The sequence below is a fragment of the Fukomys damarensis genome, unplaced genomic scaffold (assembly GCF_012274545.1).
Source record: "Fukomys damarensis isolate Sample0158 unplaced genomic scaffold, DMR_v1.0_HiC HiC_scaffold_23, whole genome shotgun sequence".
In the NCBI taxonomy this organism is placed as follows: domain Eukaryota; kingdom Metazoa; phylum Chordata; class Mammalia; order Rodentia; family Bathyergidae; genus Fukomys; species Fukomys damarensis.
In genome coordinates, this window is record NW_022900935.1 from 30,577,108 (window position 1) to 30,587,189 (window position 10,082).

Consider the following 10,082-nt stretch of genomic DNA (forward strand, 5'->3'; position numbering starts at 1 on the left):
GTAGGGGTGTAAATATTAATACCCTTATCAGTGGTATAAATATGCAAATGATACATGTTGGATGGGACCTACTGTAGTAACTATATTTAGAAATATTATTTGCCATACCTGCTTGAGCACCCTGCTTAAAATAAGATAGGAAACTGAGAAAGAAGACCTTGAAGATTGAATGCAATTTTGTACATATTCAATTTAAACTTGTCAGACTTGTTGGTAGAAATGTTAAGAAATTTGGCTATTAGGCAGATATTGAATTTGTTCTGTGGGGAATAGTGTTAGAGCCATAATAGGAACCATTTAATTGAGAACTATTTGTAGTTTTTCTTCCTAATTTTCTTTTCTTTTGTAACCAGGTGCCAGGATTTTAGAAATTACCTTCATAAATCTCTTCTTTTATAAAAAATATCTACATTGGAGATTTCTATAATATGCTTGTATTTTATATTTTGAAAATCATCTTTATTTCTGTCATTTTCTCTTATTTTTCTTGTTACAGGTTTGCAATACACAGTATTTACACTTGTTTTGGGAAATTGGTATATATGTAATGTATTATCCTTCCCCCTCATAACTTTATTTTTTAAATAAAATTTTAATTTCTTAATTTTAAGTGATTCTTCTTTAACCTTTTCCCCCTATAGTTGAACTTTTATGTTTTACCTCTCAGAAAGATAATTTTAAAAATCCTTGCCTTTCCTCTTCCCTTTGCCTTTCAGTTTTCATATTTCAATGTAAAAATTTAAGTAGCTTGAGTTTTTATTAATCAAAATCCATATACCCTTATTCCCCTTTCCTTTACTATCAAGTTAAGAAAAATTAAGAGTATAGAGGGTCAAAAATTTAAATCACCCAAAAGTTAACTATCTAGAGATTCTCTGTTATATTTTAGTATATAAGAAAACTTCTGAGTTTCCTCCAAAATATGTCTGTTTTTCACTTTGACATTTAGATTTTTCTAATTCTTTTACTATTTGGGATATCAGGCTAATAGTTATTCATAACTGTTGTTTTATTCAAGTAAATATCTAAAGATTAAATATCTAAAGTACTGCCAGTTATGCTAAAGGGCTCAGATTTATATAATAAAATTTCCCAGTTATATAAATCTTTGTCACTTTTTTCTCTGCCATTGGAGAATTTTGTTTTTTCCTCATATATATGTTTTTCTCTTGTTTTCTTTCTTTTGTATTTCTTTCCCCCCTCCAACACACACATACACACAGAGTCACAAATACTAATTTTTGTGGAAGAAGAAATTTTCATTGTGAGGTTGATTACTTAAATATGGGCTTCATTAATTTAACTTGATTTATTTGCTCATGAAGCATTTGTTGAATATTTGTGCTATGGCCTGGTCTATAAAGAATGAAAATATAGGCCCCGTCCTCAATGAACATACAGTCTCTTGGGAGAAATAGGCAAACTGACCATATAAACTCATTTGATAAGTACTGTTATAATAGAAAGATGTATTAAATGAGCATACAGTGGCTCTCCTAAAATAAGTCAAGGCAGGGATGGCTTTTTAGATTGAGTTGAGAATGTGTTTCAATTGAACCTGGGGTATATGTGAGTTAGCTAGGCAAAGAGTGGCAAGATTATTCCAAAATAGGCACAGAATATGCAATAATAGGCATGAAAGAATATCTCACAGGAGGTGCTGATAATCTGTTATGATTGGAACTTAGGGAAGTTGTGAGAGATCAGGTTAGAGAAGAACCAAAGACCAATTTTTGAAGAGATCTCTATGCCATGCTAAAAAATATATATATCATATAAGGAGATTTACTCAGTTTATGAGAATAAGCACAATAAATCAGTAATATATGATGTGACAAATGACATCATCACCATGACATCCAGAAATAGTTCATTAAGTAGATTAGGAGGCCATTAAGAAATTTTAAGCAGAGGAATGAGTTACTGATTTTCTTTTTAGAAGACCATTTCAGTGAGATTTTGAAAGATATATTTTATAGAAAAATGGAGGCATTAATACTAGTTTGGAAACTATATTGAGTCACTAGGTGAAAACTGATAAGAGCCAAACTAAGTTAGTTATAGAAGAAATTGGAAAGAAGGATGAAATCAGGAGCTATTTATTTAGACTCCTTGACATGGTAAGTATATGCTATACGTAATTAAATCATTCCACATATTTTAAATAATAAGAACTGTTCTGGGGCCTTGGCATAGAAGGAAGAATGAAAAGGGTTTCCTGCCTTTGGTGAGCTTATGAATTGGAGAGAGTACAAAAGTTTTATAAAGAGATAAATTATATGCAACATAAAATCTATTATGTATATTGTATACAAACATGTGAGAACATAGACATACTTGATTATTAATTTGACATTGGGAGATCATGACATTTAAGTAGGATGATAAAAGAGTTCTAAGAAATCTCCCCACCCCATGTATGTGGAACTGTACTTAAAGCATTTTTATTATATTCCTATCCATTTAGTAATAAACGTATGTTCCAAAAAAAATCTGAAATGTTAAAAAATGATGAAAAGGTTACTACAATAAAGTGCCCATTGTGGGTATAAAAGTACTAGATTATTTGTTTCTTTCTGAGAAGCATTCTGCAGGTGAAGTGATAGAATTGTGTTTTTCACATCTGTTGTTTTATGTGTTTGTTTCTCTACCTGTTTCCTTCATTTTGTCTTTCTGAGCTGTTTATTAATTTATTTACTAGGGCATCAGCAGCTTGAAATCTTTTAAGAAGGAATATGTGTTAGTCCATTTTCTGTTACTATAACAAAATAACTGGGACAGGCTAATTTTTATAAAGAGGTTTATCTACCACACAGATTTGGAAGCTGAAGTTCAAGATTGGATGGCCCCTCTGGTTTGGCTTCTGGTGAGGGCCTAATGGTGATGGTACCATGACAGGAATGTGTGAGAGGGAGAGATCACATCACTGACCAGAAGTCAGAGAACAATTCAGAGGTCAGTTTCACTTTGATAACACCTCACGCTTGTAAGCACTCAGGGATCCCTTCAAAGCTGCCTTGGTCTTTTCCAAGGACACCCTCCTCAGTGACCTAACGTTTTTTCACTAGGCCCCATCTCTTAAAGGTTCCATCACCTCAATTATTACACAGGGGCTGAGATTCCAACTCATGAAACTTTGGGGGACATACTCAACCATATCCAAACCATAGCAGAATGCAGTAATATATTCCATTATAATCACTTCTCGATAAGAAATGGACACTTGTGATTAGATTGTCTGTCTGTCTCTCTCTGTTTCTCTGTCTTTCTCTTATTTTCTTTCTTCCCTGAATCCCCCACTAAATTGTAAGAGGAAATAAAAAGGGCAGAAATAAGAATGGGTGAGAAGTTTTAACAATTGGAAAGAGTGAAGGTCTTCTAACTGAAGAAGCAGTAAGCTACAGAAGAGCAGATATGATGTGCAACAAGTGAGGTATCCTCATAGAACCGTAGGTAGATGTGTGTTATGGAGACTCCAGGAATCTCTGAAAGCTCAAGTGAGGTGTGAAAACAGATTAGTTGGAAAATGGTTACAGGAATGGTTAGTTTTGCAGATAGTGTATTCTTTCCTCTGTAGCCAAGTAAGTTAAGTTTTTGTCTTACCGGTATCTAAAGGTATATTTTCTGGAAGAATTAAATAAATACTTTGAGTTAAAGAATATCAGTACATTAGAAGAGGGGATGAGGTGCAGAATTGAAAGTTGATTGAATAAAACGTAGCAAGAAGCCGTAAATGTAATGTTGAGACAAGCCACCATCTTGTGTGATTTTCTACCAGGCACATTTCAGCTGCTTAGGGAAATGTATGGAGTAAGTAAATGGTTGTACTTAACCAGCTGAGATCTTTCCAGCTGAGTCTGGAAGATCAAAGGAATATAATTCCAAAAGGAAAAAAACCTCTGATGTTTAGGAAGGTCCTATGATGTTATTTGTAGTAGAGTTTTCCAAAGAAACTGAACCAACAATTTATAAGCTCTGTGTACACACACATACACTTGTATATACATCTGTATATGTACACACGTGTATGTGTATGTTTAGTATATATGTGCATACATGTATACACGGTCGTGTGCCACATAAACTTTCAGTCAACAGTGGTGTATTGAACTGTGGTCTCATACAGTCATATCACTTAGTAATGTAATAGCCATCTTAGTTTGTGTAGGTATGCTCTGTGATGTTTGCACAATGAAACTACCTAAGAATGTATTTCCCAGAATATATCCCTATCTTTAAGTCATGGATGATTGTATGTGCATATACAAATTTAAATACGTGATTTTGGAGTCTGAGAAATTTTGTGATCTTTTGTCTGCAAGCAGGAGACCCAGGAAAGCTGGTGTATAGTTCTGAGAATGGAGGGCTGATGATGTAAGTCCCAGTGTGAGGGCAGGAGAAGCTCAGCATCTCAGATAAATCAGTGAACTGGGGAGAGCCCCCTTTGTCTTGTTTTCTTCAGTCCCTCACTGGGTTCGATGATGCCAGCTCATATTGGGGAAGATAGTCTGCTTTACTCAGTCTGCTGATTCACATGTTAATCATTCAAAAAACACGCTCATGGACACATCCAGAAATAGTGTTTCATGTGAGTGCCTTGTGTCCCTGTCAAGTTGACACAAAAAATTAATTACTATGCACACATAAGAGTAGCCATTACATTACTGAGTTGCCTCGTACATTAAAAATCATATTTATATTATACACACACACACACACACACACACACAAACAGAATTTGCCATTGAATCCACAGAATTGTTTTTAAATCTGTAGGTAGGCATTAAAGGTAGGGATGTTATTTTTGCTTCATCATTGTTTTGATACTGATATATCACTCCTTGCGGCCCTTTCATACTTCTGATATGATTTTGTCCTTTATTTGATAGATGGCTGTTTTTTTTTTTGTTTTGTTTTTGTTTTTGTTTTGGTACCAGAGATCGAACTTGGGACATTGAGCTTTTGAGATAGGTGGGTGGAGAAACCACTGAGCTAAATCCCTGGCTCAAGATGGCTGCTTCTTAACAAACTAAGAATATATCATAGCACATACATATTTTTTTTAAGTTTTCAAAGACAAAATAATCTTTCACTAGTGATTTTCATTCTATATTCTTTACTGGTCTCTGGAAACTTGACTCAATATTTTTCTTACCAATATTTTAGTAAGGATATAGTTTTCATATCAGATAATAAACTTCATAATAATATCAGAAAGTTTCTTTTGGTGCTTCAAATTATCTTTAAAGTTAACTGTTATTCATTAGACTGCCTATAAGATACTTACTTATTCTGGAAATACTAAGGTAATTTGTTAGACAATTTGTACTAATAATAAGATACTCTTAGTATCCTTACTCCTGACACACTAGGGATTGAAACCAGGGCCTTGCACTGAGCTACATCCCAGGATACTCTTGGTTTTATTTTAATTAATTAATTAATTAATTTATGTACTGGGGATCAAACTCGGGTCCTTGCACTTGTGAGGTAGGTGGCAGAACCACTGAACTAAATCCGCGGCCCTCTTGGTTTTGTTTTGATTAGTCTCGACTGCTAGTCTTATTCAAGGCTAAATTAGGTCCTTAAGGAATTTTATATTATCTCTAAGGAATTATAGAGGCATTTAAATTGGACTATTTTTACTTAATGGATATTGTTATATATTCATCAGAGAAGCCCCATTTGAGGCTTTTTCACACCACTGATAATAAATGTTGACACTGGATGGATTAATCCATGCTTTTAGGTGGAAGATGACTGGAATCCAAATACATTTATTTATTTAGGTACCAGGGATCAAACTCGGATCCTTGTGCTTGCGAAACAGGTGGTGGCATCACTGAGCTAAATCCCCAGCCGGAATCCAAATGCATTTAGAGGAAAAACAATTGTTTGCCAATAAAACTCTCAGCAGGCTTTTGATAATATAAGAATTCCAGTACTCTGGAAGGCTGAGGCAGGAGGATTTGAGCCCAACTTGTACAATTTAACAATTTAGACCCTCTGTCAAAATTTTAAAAAAATAATTTAAATAATGGGCTGGGGGTGTAGCTTAGTGCAGAGGTCCCAGTACTGAGGGGAAAAAAACTCTGTGTATATGAAAAAGTCATACAGAGGAAATTCTTGTAAAGCAGCAGTTTTCCTATCTTTGGATTCTTAGAAGTCCTATTATAACATAAATGGTATTTTTATGTATTAACATAACTAAAATTACTAGGTAGAAAGTACCTGCTCTTGGCATTTTCATTGTATATTACCACTTAAAAATAAGTGTATAGAAATTCTTAACTCTTTTCTTGGCTTGCTTGCTTCTTGCTTATTTGCTTATTTATTATTTATTATTTATTGGTACTTGGGATCAAACTCAGGTCCTTTGTGCTTCTGAGGCAGGCAGCGGAACTACTGAGCTAAATCCCCGGCCTTTGGCTTATTTAACTTCTGGCCTTCTTAGATAATAAAATTTATGTGCTGCTGCCTTCTATGGTGATCAAGTCTTTGAGTCTGCAAGGTGTAATTGTAATTTATTGTTGTACCTAGTTACTTTTATTTGTCTTCTGTGATAGGTTTATATAGTGAAAATTAGAGCTTGCTTATTGTTTTAGCAAATGTAATGAACAATCTGCTTTTTTCTTTAGGATCAAATAGAGCATATTGAATCAGCAGGACTAGCTGGTGGTGCAGCAAGCATGAGTAAGCGCGGAGTCTGTTCCTTATCACGTGCTTAAGGGGAAAAAGGTAAGGAAGCCAGTGTTCTTATTTTTCTTAGAGGTTAAACTTGAGAAAAACAGCTAGCTTTATAGAAAATGATGATGTATGTGTAAGGGGTGATCAAAATATATGCTGAAGCATTAATTACAGTAAAAGACACATTTCCACTAATCTCAATAAAAATACTCCCCGCTTACCTTGACTACCCTTATTCCATCATTGTTGCCACTTTCTAAAGTAGTTCTGCAAATTCTCTTGTGCCATCCAAGAGCCATACAATAGAAAAGTAGGCTTGTAAAAACATTATGTGGCAAACCTTATCTACTTTATTCAACAGATTTGGTACCATGTTGGCTCCACACTAAAGTTGAAATGATCTTGAAAGGTAATAAACATTTTGAGTCAATTTAGGACATCGAGGCAGCCATGACAGTGCAGCTAAGGACATTCATAAAAGAGAACTTCAAGAACTGCTTCAGAAAGTGATAAGAATGATGGGATAAATGTGTTTGAGATGAGGGGGAGTAGTTTGTGGATGAATTAATAGCAATGTGTCTTTTATATTATAAATTCAAAAAATAATATTCATTGTATTTTTTAATCATACTGCCTATCCTGCTTGCTTTACCTGTAGCATTGTCTCTTGTTAAATAAAATGTGTAATTTTTCAAAAAGATTTTATTTCAATCCAGAGCAACAGAGTACATTACTGTTAAATTATGACAAAACAGTGAATTAGTCAGATTTCTCATCACTGAGACATAACTAACCTGACATGCACAACTTAAAGAAGGAAAGGTTTAGTTTAGCTCATATTTTGAATCTGTGATCAACTGGTTTGAAGGCAGAAGCATCAAAGGGGAAGGATGTGGAGGAGTAAAACTACTGAGTTCATGGTGGCCAGGAAACAGTGCCAAAGAGGAAGGGATGAGGTACTCCATATACCCAAGGTAATGCCTCCATGACCTGCACACACTAACCCAGGAGAGTGCTTTACTAATTTGCTAGGCGTTTCCTTTTTAATTTTTATTAGTACATGTTTGCAGTACATAATGTTTATATTCCTTGTGTGGAGTTGGTGTGTGCACATAACACATCCCAATTCCTTTTTTTTATTCCCCCTCCATCTTTTGTTCCTCTTCCCCTTTGGAGAAAGATCTATCTCCCTACTTCCTATTAATGATCTTTTATTTTGTTCTTTATTTATAATTTAAATTTCTTGTGTAAGAGAAGCCATGCAATAAACATGTGTGCCTGATTTATTTTACTTAATATTATGGTTGTAAGGTGCATCTATTTTCCTGCAAATGACTCAAGTTTATCCTTTCTTATGGCAGAGTAATATTCTATTGTATATAAATATCATGTCTTCTTTATTCATTTATCAGTTGATGGACACTTAGGTTGCTTCCAAGATTTAGCTGTTATGAGCTGTACATATGGATATGCTTGTATCACTGTAATATGATGTCTTTAACTCTTATGGGAAGATACCTAGAAATGGAATTTGTTTTTAGTTTTTTGAGGAATCTCCATATTAATTTCCATAGTGGTTGTACTAGTTTATATTTCCACCACTAATATAGAAGGATTTCTTTCTCCCCACAGCATTTGTTTTTATTTGATTTCTTGATATGCCCATTCTTTCTGGGGTAGGATGGAATAACAGTATTGTCTTAATTTGCATTTCTCTAATGCTTACTGATGTTCATATATTTGTTGGCCATTTGTACTTCTTCTGAGAAGTATCTGTTCATTTCACTTGCCAATGTTTTTTTTGCTTGGGTCTTTTATTTTGGGGGTCTTTTTTAAAAAATTCTTTATGTTTTCTAGATATTAGTCCTCTGTCTGAGGAATGGCTGGGAAAATTTTCTTCCCTTTATGTAGGTTGCCTTTTCACTCTGTTGGTTATTTCTTTTGGTGTGTAGAAGCTTTTCAAGTTTTTATATACTATACTATTTCTTATGCTTCCTGGGGTTCTGTCCAGAAAGTTCTTGTTTGTGCCTATGCATTCAAGAGTTTCACCTGTTTTATCTTCCAGCAGGTTAAATGTTTATATCTTAACATTTAGATCTTTGATCCATTTTTATTTTAGTTGAATACATAATGAGATATCAGGGTCTAGATTCAATCTTCTGCATGTGGTTAGCCAGTTTTCCCAATGTCATTTATTAAAGAGACGATCTTTCCTTCAGTGTATATTTTTGGTCCCTTTGTCAGAGATCAAATAATTGAATGTTCCATTGAGCCTCTTGTTTGTTTTTGTGTTAGTACCATGCTGTTTTTATCACTGTAGCTTTATAGTATAACTTTTAAGTCTGAGATTGTGATGCCTCATGTTCTGCTTTCATTACCCAGGATTGCTTTTACAATTTTGGCCCTTTTCTGGATTTATATGAATGATAGGATTGTTTTTTATCCAGTTCTGTGAAGAATGTTGGTATTTGATTGGGGTTGCATTAAATCTGTATATCAAATATGGCCACTTTGACTATATTGGTTCTGCCTATCCAGGAACAAGGGATAACTTCCCGTTTTCTGATGTGCTTTTTGATCTCCTTTTTCAGAGTACTGTAGTTTTAATTGTGACTTCCTTAGGTTAATTTGTAAATATTTAATTTTTTCTTGGTGCTATTTTGGTATTTTCCTCAGTGGGTTCATTGTTGGTATACAGTAATGCTATTGATATTTGTGAGTTGATTTTGTGCTCTGCTACCTTGCTCAGTTTATTCTAGGTGTCTTTTGGTTGAATTTTTGGGTTCTTCTATGTTAGAGGATTATATCCTCTGCAAATAATGATAATTTGACTTCTTTCTTTCCTATAAATATTCCTCTTATTTCTTTTTCTTGCCTAAATGCTCTTTTTTGGGGGAGCACTGGGGATCAAACACAGGACCTTGCACTTATGAGGCAGCTGCAGTACCACTGAGCTAAATCCCTGGCCCTAAATGCTCTTGCTAATGTTTTGATTACTATGTTGAACAGGGTGGACATCTTTATCTTGTTCCTGATTTTAGAGGGAAAGCTTTCAGCTTTTCCCCATTTAATATGAAAAACAATGTTTTTTGGTACCGAGGATCGAACTTGGGACCTTACACTTGTGAGGCAGGCAATGGCACCACTGAGCTAAGTCCCCGGCCCTGATAGTGACACTAGATTTGTCATAATGGCTTTTATCATTTTGAGATAAGTTTCTTCTATAACTATTTTCTTCAGTGGAGTGTGTGTGTGTGTGTGTGTGTACCAGGGATCAAACTCAGAACCTTGTACTTGCCAGTCAGGCGGTGGCACCACTGAGCTAAATCCCTGGCCCCCTTCAATGTTTTTATCATGGAAAGATGTTGGATTTTTGTCAAAGTTTTTTTTTTTTT

At 34.6% G+C, this 10,082-nt stretch overlaps 1 protein-coding gene across 2 annotated transcripts in view; it reads left to right on the forward strand.

The window, feature by feature from the left end:
• Positions 1-6,638: 6,638 nt before the first annotated feature.
• Positions 6,639-10,082, forward strand: part of Zfyve9 (zinc finger FYVE-type containing 9) — a 101,175-nt gene continuing 97,731 nt past the window's right edge. For both annotated transcript variants that reach the window (XM_010610316.2, XM_010610317.2), the window contains exon 1: positions 6,639-6,738. The gene's annotated coding sequence lies outside the window, so the exon portion shown is untranslated. The remainder of the gene's footprint in view (positions 6,739-10,082) is intronic.